General features: G+C 40.7%; 1 non-coding gene across 1 annotated transcript; it reads left to right on the top strand.

Moving 5' to 3' along the window:
• The first annotated feature begins 924 nt into the window (after positions 1-924).
• Positions 925-1,032, top strand: LOC148545251 (small nucleolar RNA R71). The gene has a single exon (XR_015901741.1). It is a non-coding gene; the product is annotated as a small nucleolar RNA R71 (small nucleolar RNA).
• Positions 1,033-14,326: the final 13,294 nt, after the last annotated feature.

The raw sequence follows: 14,326 nt of genomic DNA, 5'->3' as shown, positions 1-14,326 counted from the left end.
CATGAAGGGCATAAGGAGGTTCAATGGAATCTCTATGGCTTCTAGATGAGTCTCAGATTCCTTTGGTTCCTCAAAGGAAAACTCCTTATTGATCACTGGACGTCCCAGGAGGTCTTCCTCACTGGAATTTACGTCCTCCCCTTCCTCTCCAGGTTCGGCCGTGTTAACTATGTCAATGGCCTTGCACTCTCCTTTTGGATTTTCTTCTGTATTGCTTGGGAGAGTACTAGGAGGGATTTCAGTGATCCTTTTACTCAGCTGGCCCACTTGTGCCTCCAAATTTCTAATGGAAGACCTTGTTTCATTCATGAAACTTACAGTGGCCTTAGATAGATTAGAGACTAAGTTTGCTAAATTAGAGGTATTTTGTTCAAAGTTCTCTGTCTGTTGCTGAGTGGATGATGGAAAAGGTTTACTATTGTTAAACCTATTTCTTCCACCATTATTAAAGCCTTGTTGAGGCTTTTGTTGATCCTTCCATGAGAGATTTGGGTGATTTCTCCATGAGGGGTTATAGGTGTTTCCATAAGGTTCACCCATGTAATTCACCTCTGCTATTGCAGGGTTTTCAGGATCATAAGCTTCTTCTTCAGAAGATGCCTCTTGAATACTATTGGATGCAGCTTGCATTCCATTCAGACTCTGAGAAATCATATTGACTTGCTGAGTCAATATTTTATTCTGAGCCAATATGGCATTCAGAGTATCAATTTCAAGAACTCCCTTCTTCATAGGCGTCCCATTACTCACAGGATTCCTCTCAGAAGTGTACATGAACTGGTTATTAGCAACCATGTCAATGAGTTCTTGAGCTTCTGCAGGCGTTTTCTTTAAGTGAATGGATCCACTTGTAGAGGTATCCAATGACATTTTAGCTAATTCAGACAGACCATCATAGAATATGTCCAGGATGGTCCATTCTGAAAGCATGTCAGAAAGACACTTTTTTGTCAGTTCTTTGTATCTCTCCCAAGCTTCATAGAGGGATTCACCTTCTTTCTGTCTGAAGGTCTGCACATCCACTCTAAGCTTACTCAGCTTTTGAGGAGGAAAGAACTTGGCTAAGAAAGCCTTGACCAGCTTATCCCAAGAGTTCAGGCTATCCTTAGGTGGAGAGTCCAACCATATTCTAGCTCTGTCTCTCACAGCAAAAGGGAAAAGTATGAGTCTGTAGACTTCAGGATCTACTCCATTAGTCTTAACAGTATCATATATCTGCAAGAATTCAGCTAAGAACTGAAAAGGATCTTCAGATGGAAGTCCATGAAACTTGCAGTTCTGCTGCATCAGAGAAACTAATTGAGGTTTAAGCTCAAAATTGTTTGCTCCAATGGCAGGAATGGAGATGCTTCTTCCATGTAAATTAGAATTAGGTGCAGTAAAGTCACCAAGCATCCTCCTTGCATTATTATTATTTTCGGCTGCCATCTCCTCTTCTTGTACGAAAATTTCTGAAAGGTGCTTGCTGGATTGTTGTAATTTAGCTTCTCTTAGTTTCCTCTTCAGAGTCCTTTCAGGTTCTGGATCTGCTTCAACAAGAATGTTCTTGTCTTTGCTCCTGCTCATATGAAAAAGAAGGACAGAAAAATAATAATAGGGGAATGTAAAGAAAGAAACACAAAGGTAAGGAGAGCAGAGATGTGGAATGAAGAGAGGTGTTAGTAGATGAATAAATAAATAGAAGGAGATGAGAGAGAAGGAGAATTTTCGAAAATTATTTTTGAAAAAGAGTTAGTGATTTTCGAAAATAGTTTTTGAAAAAGGTTAGTAATTTTTCGAAAATTAAAATCAAAAATTAAAATAATTAGTTAATTAAAAAGAAATTTTGAAAAAGAGGGAAGATATTTTCGAAAATTAGAGAGAGAGAGTTAGTTAGGTAGTTTTGAAAAAGATAAGAAACAAACAAAAAGTTAGTTAGTTAGTTGAAACAAATTTGAAAATCAATTTTGAAAAGATAAGAAGATAAGAAGTTAGAAAGGGTATTTTAAAATCAAATTTTGAAAAAGATAAGATAAAGAGATATTTTTGAAAAGATATGATTGAAATTAGTTTTGAAAAAGATTTGATTTTTAAAATCACAATTAATGACTTGATTCACAAGAAATCACAAGATATGATTCTAGAACTCAAAGTTTGAATCTTTCTTAACAAGCAAGTAACAAACTTGAAATTTTTGAATCAAAACATTAATTGATGATGTTATTTTCGAAAATTAGGAGATAAAGATAAGAAAAATATTTTTTGAAAGATATTTTTAAAATTTTCGAAAATAAATAAGAAAAGTGAAAAAGATTTTATTTTTGAAAAAGATTTTGAAAAAGATAAGATTTTTAAATTGAAAATTTGATTTGACTCATAAAACAACTAGATTTTAAAAAGTTTTGAAAAAGTCAACTCAAATTTTCGAAATTTATAAGTGAAAAAGGGAAAGATATTTTTTTTATTTTTGAATTTTTTATGATGAGAGGGAAAAACATGAAAAAGACTCAATGCATGAAAATTTTGGATCAAAACAATGAATGCATGCAAGAATGCTATGAATGTCAAGATGAACACCAAGAACACTTTGAATGTCAAGATGAACATCAAGAACTTATTTTTGAAAAATTTTTAATGCAAAGAAAACATGCAAGACACCAAACTTAAAAATTTTTCATGTATAGACACTATGAATGCAAGAATGCATATGAAAAACAAGAAAAGACACAAAACATGAAAACATCAAGATCAAACAAGAAGACTTACCAAGAACAACTTGAAGATCATGAAGAACACTATGAATGCATGAATTTTTCGAAAAATGCAAGATGAATATGCAATTGACACCAAACTTTCAACTTGACTCAAGACTCAAACAAGAAACATGAAATATTTTTTATTTTTATAATTTTTTTATTTTTTTGGATTTTTGTATATTTTTTTCGAAAAAACATATAGGAAAAAGAAAATAAGGATTTCAAAATTTTTTAATATGAATTCTAGGAATCTTGTATTCTTAGTCTAAAGCTCCAATCCGAGGGTTAGGCATGGCTTAATAGCCAGCCAAGCTTTAGTATGTAACTCAGACATGCCACGGCTGACATTCCAATTAACTTGCCTCTATGCTGATGGTTGGAAGCCCTTATCCAAAAGAATTAGACATGGCTTTACAGCCAGCCAGGCTTCAACATGCTTCATGAAACTCTAGAATTCATTCTTAAAAATTCTGAAGAAAAATATATTTTTGAAAAGATTTATTTATTTATTTATTTTTTTTTCGAAAACAGATGAGAAATTTTTGAAAGGTCTTTGAAAAATTTTTGAAAATAAAATAAAAAGAAAATTACCTAATCTGAGCAACAAGATGAACCGTCAGTTGTTCAAACTCAAACAATCCCCGGCAACGGCGCCAAAAACTTGGTGCACGAAATTGTGATCTCAGGCAACGGGGCCAAAAACTCTGTACGCACGTCTTAATAAATTGTTTTTCATTCACAACTTCGATACAACTAACCAGCAAGTGCACTGGGTCGTCCAAGTAATAAACCTTACATGAGTAAGGGTCGATCCCATGGAGATTGTTGGTATGAAGCAAGCTATGGTCACCTTGTAAATCTCAGTCAGGCAGATATAAAATAGTTATGGAGTTTTCGAACATAAATAATAAATAGATAGAAAATAAGGATAGAAACACTTATGTATATCATTGGTGAGAATTTCAGATAAGTGTATAGAGATGCTTTCGTTCCTCTGAACCTCTGCTTTCCTGCTGTCTTCATCCAATCAGTCTTACTCCTTTCCATGGCTGGCTTTATGTAAGGACATCACCGTTGTCAATGGCTACTTTTTATCCTCTCTGGAAAATGGTCCGATGCGCTGTCACTGCATGGCTAATCGTCTGGAGGCATCACCCTTGTCAATGGCTGCATCCCATCCTCTTGTGAAAATGGTCCACATGCTCTGTCACAGCACGGCTAATCATCTGAGGTTCTCGATCATACTGGAATAGGATTCACCCTCCTTTTGTGTCTGTCACTACCCCCAGCACTCGCGAGTTTGAAGTTCGTCACAGTCATTCAATCCCAGAGTCCTACCCGGAATACCACAGACAAGGTTTAGACTTTCCAGACTCTCATGAATGCCGCCATCAATCTAGCTTATACCACGAAGATTCTGATTAAGAGATCCAAGAGATACTCATTCAATCTAAGGTGGAACGAAAGTGGTTGTCAGGCACGCGTTCGTGGGGGGAATGATGATGATTGTCACGTTCATCACATTCAGGTTGAAGTGCGAATTAATATCTTAGAAGCGAAATAAATTAAATTGAATAGAAAAACAGTAGTACTTTGCATTAATCTTTGAGGAACAGCAGAGCTCCACACCTTAATCTATGGAGTGCAGAAACTCTACCGTATGAAAATACATAAGTGATAATGGTTCAGGCATGGCCGAATGGCCAGCCCCCATGAAAGTCTAAGATAGCATAAAACTGATCAAAGATGTCTAATACAATAGTAAAAAGTCCTATTTATACTAAACTAGTCACTAGGGTTTACAGAAGTAAGTAATTGATGCATAAATCTACTTCCGGGGCCCACTTGGTGTGTGCTTGGGCTGAGCTTGAATGTTACACGTGTAGAGGTCAATCTTGGAGTTGAACGCCAGTTTGTAACGTATTTCTGGCGTTCAACTCTGGCTTGTGACGTGTTTCTGGCGTTTAACTCCAGACAACAGCGTAAAACTGGCGTTCAACACCCTTTTACGTCGTCTAAACTCGGCCAAAGTATGGACTATTATATATTGCTGGAAAGCCCTGGATGTCTACTTTCCAACGAATTAGAAGCGCGCCATGTTGAGTCTGTAGCTCCAGAAAATCCACTTTAAGTGCAGGGAGGTCAGAATCCAACAGCATCAACAGTCCTTCTTCAACCTCTGAATCTGATTTTTACTCAAGTCCCTCAATTTCAGCCAGAAAATACCTGAAATCACAGAAAATCACACAAACTCATAGTAAAGTCCAGAAACGTGAATTTAACATAAAAACTAATGAAAACATCCCTAAAAGTAACCAGATTCTACTAAAAACAATGCCAAAAAGCGTATAAATTATCCGCTCATCAATAAGCCCATCACTAAGAAAAAGATAGAGCAAACAAGAGAGCATGGACCTCAACATGAGCATGAGGAAATTCCTCACCATGAAATACCTGAGATGCCTCAAGGGATGCACTTTCCTCCACAAAACTATTGGGAACAAATCAACACTTCCCTAGGTAAATTAAGTTCCAACATGGGACAATTAAGGGTGGAATATCAAGAGCACTCCATCATCCTTCATGAAATTAGAGAAGATCAAAGAGCTATAAGGGAGGAGCAAGAAAGACAAGGAAGAGACATAGAGGAGGTCAAAAGCACCGTTGGTTCTTCAAGAAGAGGAAGACGCCACCCTCACTAAGGTGGACTCATCCCTTAATCTCCTTGTTTATTTATTTTCCTATTTTTTGATTTTTATGCTTTATGTTTGTTTATGTTTTTGTCTTCATGATCACTAGTATTTAATTGTCTATGCCTTAAAGTTATGAATGTCCTATGAATCCATCACCTCTCTTGAATGAAAAATGTTTTAATTACAAAAGAACAAGAAGTACATGGTTTCGAATTCATCCTTGAAACTAGTTTAATTATTTTGATGTGGTGACAATACTTTTTGTTTTCTGAATGAATGCTTGAACAGTGCATATGTCTTTTGAAGTTGTTGTTTAAGAATGTTAAATATGTTGGCTCTTGAAAGAATGATGAACAGGAGAAATGTTATTTGATAATATGAAAAATCGTAAAAATGATTCTTGAAGTAAGAAAAAGCAGTGAATACGAAAGCTTGCAGAAAAAAATGGCGAAAAAAATAGAAAAAGAAAAAGCAAGCAGAAAAAGCCAAAAGCTCTTTAAACCAAAAGGCAAGAGCAAAAAGCCAATAGCCCTTAAAACCAAAAGGCAAGGGTAATAAAAAGGATCCAAGGCTTTGAGCATCAGTGGATAGGAGGGCCTAAAGGAATAAAATCCTGGCCTAAGCGGCTAAACTAAGCTGTCCCTAACCATGTGCTTGTGGCGTGAATGTGTCAAGGGAAAACTTGAGACTGAGCGGTTAAAGTCAAGGTCCAAAGCAAAAGAAGAGTGTGCTTAAGAACCCTGGACACCTCTAATTGGGGACTTTAGCAAAGCTAAGTCACAATCTGAAAAGGTTCACCCAGTTATGTGTCTGTGGCATTTATGTATCCGGTGGTAATACTGGAAAACAAAGTGCTTAGGGCCACGGCCAAGACTCATAAAGTAGCTGTATTCAAGAATCAACATACTAAACTAGGAGAATCAATAACACTATCTGTTCCGAGGGTTACCTAAAACTAGAGGTCAATCTCGGATGAGATCTTCCGTACTGATCGGAGATGACGTGTCCGGCTGGCTGGTGGTGGCCGGAGCTGTTGTGTCCGACTTATTGGACTTGCTGCTCTGCTAATCCTTGGCCACCGAAAGGTGGGGGGTACTTGCAAGAGACTCCGATGCTTAAGTTAGCACGGGTATTAAGCAGGTTTTTATGTCGAATCAGAGTATGAGTTATACCTGGGTGCTCTAGTGTATTTATAGTAGTGTGGGCTGACCTTTCTGATAAGATAAGTTAGTTATCTTATCTTATCTTATATTTATCTTGAGTGAAGTCCGCTTATCTTTAAGGGAACCGCCTTTATCTCTGTAGGCTTGAACTACCTTTGGATTTGGGTCGTGTTCCTCCATTTGGGCCCTTTACTGGGCTCTCCTGTCGATTTGGCCGATCTCTTTAAGAAGAGGTCGGATAGTCGGACCTGAAGAGGTTAGTCGTTTTGCCACCAATCATCCCGGGTCAGACAGTTCGACCCAGGGTATGAACAGTGCCCCTGCTTGAGCTCGGTCTTCTTTTTGAGGTCGAGTTCTTGACTTCGGTCCTTATCTAATGAAGCCGAACTCAAGCATTTTGTCGATTCCTTTGTAGAAGCTTTTAAATGTAGAACGTTTTTCCTCTAAAAGCGCGCGCTTTTATATCGGCACTGTTTTGGGAATGCAAGCGGGTTTAATATCCGCATTTAGAAAAACGGTTTCTCTCCTTCGCCCTTTTCGTAACTTCTTCACATTTCTTCTTTCATTCTCTCGCTTTCTGTCTTTCGCTTGCGCTTCTGCTTTCGTCGCTTGGCGTTTTTTCTGGGCAGCCTTTGTCTCTGCGCTTCCACTCTTCCTCGCAGCTTCTTCCGTCTCCAGGTTAGTCCCATTTCGTATTTTGTTTTTTTCTTTGCAATGGGATCTTCTTTTTGGAGAAAGTTTGGATCTTTCCGTTTTTTATCATGCTTGACTTGTTGCATGCTCTGGAATTTCTTTGTTTTTCGGTGCGAATCTTTTTCTTGTTGCTTTGAATCTTTTTCTTGGCTGATGATTTTTTGCTTGATTTCAAAAGAAAGTTTGCTCCTTTGCTGCTTGGTCTTTTTTGACATTTCTGATATACTGTGGAAGTAGTGTTTTTTGCTGGTAAACTGTAGAAGTGTGGTCCTTTGCATTTTTGCTTCCTTTGTTTTCTTTCTGGATTTTGTTTTGACAAGTGCTGGGATGTAAGCCGTAGAAATAACTTGAAAACCTTGCTTGTTTACTGCCTCCAAGGGATGCCCCAAGACCTTTGTCTTGAGTCTTTGGGGTTTTCCCTTTTTGTTTATCCGCCCGTCGAGATGTTTGCCCTCTGTCCGAGATGTTTTTGTGTAATCCATTCTTCCTTTCTTTTTGTAGGATTTAGTTGACCTCATGTCTTCCCGAAATAACGTAACAGAAATGCCTTCCCAGGTTCCCGCGGGTATGGCTGATTGGGTGGACTCCATAGTTCTTATGTGTGTCTCGCTGGTTGATTCCGAATTTTGTACTCAGCTTAGGCAGTTTCACAGTGTCTGTAGTAATTCTGGTGATGAGAAGAATTATGAACTTGTCCCTCCCTATTCTGACGAGAGAGTCTGTTTTTCGACTCGAGTTGTTGACAATCGCCCCTTCTTTTATGCTTACGATTTTTTCTTTGGTCACCTGGGTATTACTCTTCCTTTTACTCCATTTGAAACCGACTTGTTATGGTCTTGTAATGTTGCCCCTTCTCAACTTCACCCCAACTCCTGGGGTTTTATAAAAATTTTCCAGTTGCTGTGCGACAGTTTTGGTATTCCTGTTTCCTAATCTCTCTTTTTCTATTTGTTTGTTTTGACTAAGCCCGGTGTGGTAAAAAAGAAGTCAGCTTGGGTCTTCTTTCGTTCCACCCAAGAAAAGAAAGTTTTTTCCATGTTTGACGAGTCGTTCCCTGACTTTAAGAACTACTTTTTCAAGGTCTGAGCTGTTGAAGGAGCTCGGCCCTTTTTTCTGGATGAAAATGACGAACCAGCCTTTCCCTTGGAATGGCCAAAAGATGTGAGGGTCTCCCGGTATTCGTGGGAGATGTTGGATGAGGTTGAGCGGGCCTTTGTGACTATCTTGGAAGAACGCTGGGGTCAACCTCCCCATCTTGACACAAAGAAATTCCTAACCAATCCTTCTCTTCTTCAATCTGAACTGGGTATCTTGTGTTTCTTTTATGATTTTGTTTATGTTGCTTGTAGCTGTCTTTTCCGATTTGTCCGACTTATAGCTGAGTTTTCTGTTTTGTTTTGCAGAGGCAATGAAGAATAATGAATCCATAAAAGCTTATACGAGGGTGCAGAGGGCGACTGCTGCCAGAAATGCTGCTGCCCAGGCGGCTGGGGAGGGATCTTATCAGGTGCGCGGGAAGCCATCGGTGCAGAGTTCTGCCGGGGTGAAGAAGGTGATCCCTACTCCCCGAGTTCGTTTGGCAGATCCTCACGTCACCTCTGCTGCCCCTTCTGTTGCTCCTCCCAATAAAAAACAAAAGACTGCTGAGCCTTTTGACCTCGATGCTCCTGATTTTAATGCTATTGAATTCGTGGATCAGCAAATCGGCCCCTACGGTGCTCTTTCCATGGACGATGTGTCCATCCTTCATCACTTGGATTTTATGGCTCGAAATCATGTTAAGATGGCGTACATGTCGGCTGCCATATATCGAACTGCTCAGAATCTCCCTCTCCATGCTACCAAGGCATTTATGGAAGAGGCGAAACAAGAATTCGACCGGATGAAGGGACTGAAGGAGGAGCTTGAGGTGAAGGTGGCTAAGCTGAAAAAAGACTTGGAGAACGAGAAGGCGAGTTCTGAAGCACTGGCTGCTTCTTTGAGGTTGGCTGAAGATGCAGCCTTGATGCATAAGGATAGCTATGTTACATCCTATAAGGAGGGGAGGCGCCTGAGAGAGGAGCTTGACAATGCCCGGGAAGACTATGTTGAGCTCCAAGGTCATCTCGTTGGCAGCGTGACTGCTGCTTATGAGAACTTGAGAGAACAAGTTCGAATCATTGCTCCCGAGGCCGATCTTACCCTCTTTAGCTTGGATAATGTTGTCAAGGATGGCAAGATTGTCCCTGATGATAAGGGTGATGACGACGAGGTGGTTCCTCCCCCTGTGTTTTCTACCAAGGTGCCGACTTCTTCCGCTCCTCCAGTTGGTCCTGAGTTGGATTGCCAGATCCTGAACTGGGAGGATGGTACTGTAGATGCGGTGCCGATTCAGACTCGCCCCCCTCTCCTTGTTCTGATGCTGTCAAGAAGGCTCCTGATGCTGCCGAGAAGGCTTCTGATGCTTGTTGATCTTTTTCTTTAAAGTAGTTGGCCCGGCTTGTGGGCGTTTGGAAACTTTTTATTTGATTGCTGACATTTCTTAGTTGCTTTTCTAGCAACTTTTTATTTTTGAAAAACAAACAATTAGCTTGCCGTCTTTTGGATAGTAAGTGTTGGTGGCCTTTCGAGGCCTTATGACTCTGTAAAGAACAGGTTTTTTGGCTAGGCTTCCTTCTGCCAATGCTGACATCTTGCAGCCCGACCTCCTTGGGTTTTTGTTTTGTAGCTTGAATCTCCGTAGTTGTAGGGGTCCGACTTGTTTGGTTTTCTCGCTTTGTGTGTGTTCTTTAGCGCTCTGTAACCGATTTCTTTGTGCTGGTCCCCTGCTAAACTCTTGGACCTTTGTCAGGTCTCTTTCGGGGATTACTTTTTACGATCTTCTCGTTTGTAGGAGATCGACTTCGTTAGGTCGACCTTTTCCAGGTTATTTTTGTAATCCTCTTTCTTGGACCTTTGTTAGGTCTCTTTCAGGGATTACTTTCAGTAGTAGGAGTCCGACTTGGTTGTATCGGTCTCCTTTAAGTTATTTTTTGTAATCCTCTTTCTTGGACCTTTGTCAGGTCTCTTTCAGGGATTACTTTCAGTAGTAGGAGTCCGACTTGGTTATATCGGTCTCTTTTAAGTTATTTTTGTAATCCTCTTTCTTGGATCTTTGTCAGATCTCTTTCAGGGATTACTTTTATAACTTTTTAGTAGTAGGAGTCCGACTTCATTATATCGGTCTCCTTTAAGTTATTTGTAGTCCTCTTTCTTGGATCCTTGTCAGATCTCTTTCAGGGACTACTTTGATAACTTTTTAGTAGTAGGAGTCCGACTTCATTATATCGGTCTCCTTTAAGTTATTTGTAGTCCTCTTTCTTGGATCCTTGTCAGATCTCTTTCAGGGACTACTTTGATAACTTTTCATTTTGGGCTGACTTTGTCATGTCGAGCCCCTCTAAGTTAAAGTAATCCTCTTTAATAGGGTTGGCCAGACCTCTTTCCAGAGTTTACTTATAACTTGGGTTGACTTGGTCCGACTTCTCAACGTTGGTCAGTCTTTAAGTTATTATTTTAGCAATCCGTAAGACCTCGTTAGGTTCTTTTTTAGATCACTTTCGATAACTTCTTACATTATTCTGTGTTCATCTTTGCCGATTTTTAGAAAGTGGTTGTCATCTCTAGATCGTCCTTTGGGTGAATCGCGTTTTCACCTTTATCGGACGGTTGTCTTTATCGTGATCGTGCAGTGAAATTGTTTTTCACTTTCTGCCGATCTGTTGCTTTATAATCGGACAATGAATGCTTCAGATTAATGCGTCTTGAAATATTTGTAGAGTATCTAAAATATATTTTATTTAAAGGAAAAGTGCAAATATATACATATGGGATTGTCTGAGTCTCAACTTGGTGCCTCGTTAAAAAACCTTTTCAGGAAAAAAAGTGCATCCAATGATGAGATCTTTTATCTTTTATAACTGTAGTACCTTCTAAGGTTGCAGGCGTGCCATGACCTGGGAAGCTCTCGTCCATCGAGTTCAGACAGTCTGTAGTAGCCCTTTCCAAGTACTTCTACAACTCGGTAGGGTCCTTTCCAGTTTGCTGCCAGCTTTCCCTCTCCTGGTCGAGTTGTTCCGATATCATTTCGGATTAGGATGAGATCATTTTCTATGAAACTTCTCAGCACTACCTTTTGATTATATCTGAAAGCCATTCAGCATTTTAGAGCTTCTTCCCTGATCCAAGCTCTTTCTTGGATTTCGGGTAACAAGTCGAGCTCTTCTCTCTGAAGTTGGAAGTTTGCTTCCTCATTGTAGTGAACTATTCTGGGCGACCCTTCCTCAATCTCTATTGGAATCATTGCCTCTGTTCCGTATGCTAATCGGAGGGGGGATTCCTTCGTGGTGGAATGTGGTGTTGTTCGATATGCCCACAGGACCTGTGGGAGCTCTTCTGCTCAGGCTCCCTTTGCATCTTGTAATCTCCACTTTAATCCGGCCAATATGACTTTGTTAGCAGCTTCGGCCTGCCCATTGGCTTGTGGATGTTCGACGGAGGTGTACTGGTGCTTTATATTCAAGTCGGCTACTAGTTTTCTGAAACCTGCATCTGTGAATTGGGTGCCATTGTCTGTGGTTATTGACTATGAAACCCCGAATCTTGTGACAATGTTTCGATATAAGAATTTCCGGCTTCTTTGAGCGGTGGCATTGGCTAGGGGCTCTGCCTCAATCCACTTTGTAAAGTAATCTACTCCCACTATGAGAAATTTAACTTATCCTGATCCCTATGGGAAGGGGCCGAGAAGATCGAGTCCCCATTTTGCAAACGGCCAAGGCGAAGTCACGCTGATGAGCTCTTCTGGCGGGGCGATGTGAAAGTTGGCATGTTTTTGACATGGTGTACATGCCTTTACAAATTCTGTGGCTTCTTTCTGTAGAGTTGGCCAATAAAATCCCGCCCGGAGTACTTTTTTGGTGAGAGCTCGTGCTCCGAGATGATTGCCACAAATGCCGCCGTGTATTTCTTTTAGCACTTCCCTTGTGTTGGAGGTCGGCATGCATTTTAGTAAAGGTATTGAGATTCCTCTTTTGTACAGGATGTTGTTTATGATGGTGTAGTACTGTGCCTCCCTTTTTAACTTCTTTGCCTCCTTTTCTTCTGCGGGGAGTGTTCCTTCTTTGAGGTAGTTGATTATGGGGGTCATCCATCCTTGGTCCTGACTTATTATGGCCAGGACTTTTTCCTCTTCCGAGATTGACGGGTTTTGCAACATTTCCTGGATAAGGCTTCTATTGTTGCCCCCTGGTTTGGTGCTGGCTAGTTTTGAGAGTGCATCAGCTCGGGCATTTTGTTCGCGGGGTTTGTGGCAGATCTTATATTCCCCAATTTGTCCGAGTAGTTCCTTAGTTTTATCCAAATATTTTTTCATGGTGGGGTCTTTGGCTTGGTAGCTCCCTGTTATTTGTGATGTGACCACTTGTGAATTGCTGTAAATATTGAGTTTTTGAGCTCTGACCTCTTTAGCCAGCTTCAAACCAGCTAATAATGCTTCATATTCCGCTTGGTTATTGGAGGCCGGGAACCCGAACTTGAGGGAGAGCTCAACGTGGGTTCCTTGGTTGCTTTCTATTATCACGCCTGCGCCGCTTCCCGTTTTATTTGAGGAACCGTCCACGTAGAGATTCCATTTTGTGGGAGTTTCCAGGGTATCTGTGAATTCTGCGATGAAGTCGGCCAGATACTGTGATTTGATGGCCGTTCGAGCTTCATATTAGAGGTCGAATTCTGACAACTCGACTGCCCATTGTAGAATTCTGCCTGCTAAATCTGTTTTCTGCAATATTCCTTTTATGGGCTGGTTAGTTCTAACCTTAATGGTGTGAGCCTGGAAGTACGGGCGGAGTCGTCGAGATGTTAGGATGAGAGTATAGGCAAATTTTTCAATTTTCTGGTAGTTCAGCTCGGATCCCTGTAGTGCTTTGCTAATGAAGTAGATGGGTTGTTGCCCATTTTCGTCTTCTCTGACTAGTGCTGAGGCTATCGCCCAGCTTCCTACTGCGAGATATAATATGAGTAGTTCTCCTTCTCGTGGTCAAGATAGGATAGGCGGCCGTCCTAAGAACTCCTTTAAGTCTCGGAAAGCTTGCTCACATTCTGTCGTCCATTCGAACTGTTTTCCCTTTCTTAAAGTAGCATAGAAGGGGAGAGATCTTATCGCAGCTCCTGCTAAAAATCGCGATAGGGCGGCCAATCTCCCGTTGAGTTGTTGTACTTCTTTGACACAGGTTGGGCTCTTCATGTTGAGTATAGCTTGACATTTGTCTGGATTTGCTTCAATTCCCCTTTGTGTGAGCATGAAACCCAAGAATTTTCCTGTTTCAACTGCGAATGTGCATTTTGCGGGGTTGAGTCGCATGATATGCTTCCTTATAGTGTCAAACACTTGAGCCAGGTTGGACAATAATGTATCTTCGCTTTGTGTTTTTATCAACATGTCGTCCACATAGACTTCCATGATTTTTCCGATGTGATCTGAGAAGACTTTATTCATTAGCCTTTGATAAGTAGCTCCCGCGTTCTTGAGACCGAAAGGGATCACGATGTAGCAGTAGTTCGCCTTTGGTGTTAAGAACGGGGTCTTTTCTTGATCTGGTAGATACATGGAGATTTGGTTGTACCCCGAATAGGCATCCATAAACAAGAGGTATCTATATCCGGAGGAAGCATCTACCAGAGCGTCAATACTTGGGAGTGGGTATGGATCTTTTGGGCAGGCTTTGTTGAGATCGGTGTAATCGGTACACATGCACCACTTCCCGTTTGATTTTTTCACCAAGACAACGTTGGCTAGCCATAGTGGGTACTTGACTTCTCTTATGAATCCTGCCTCCAGTAATGTTTGTACTTGTTCTTCCACAGCTTGGGATCGTTCTGGTCTGAGTTTTCTTCGCTTCTGCTGCACCGGCCGAGATCCTGGATAGACCGCCAACTTGTGGCACATTAGCTTAGGGTCTATGCCTGGCATGTCTGTGGCTTTCCATGCGAAGAGGTCGACATTATCTCGTAAGAATTGTATCAG

This window comes from Arachis ipaensis, chromosome B9, assembly GCF_059453495.1.
Source record: "Arachis ipaensis isolate K30076 ecotype BB chromosome B9, ASM5945349v1, whole genome shotgun sequence".
Lineage (NCBI taxonomy): Eukaryota > Viridiplantae > Streptophyta > Magnoliopsida > Fabales > Fabaceae > Arachis > Arachis ipaensis.
This window is presented reverse-complemented; position numbering and strand designations above follow the sequence as displayed.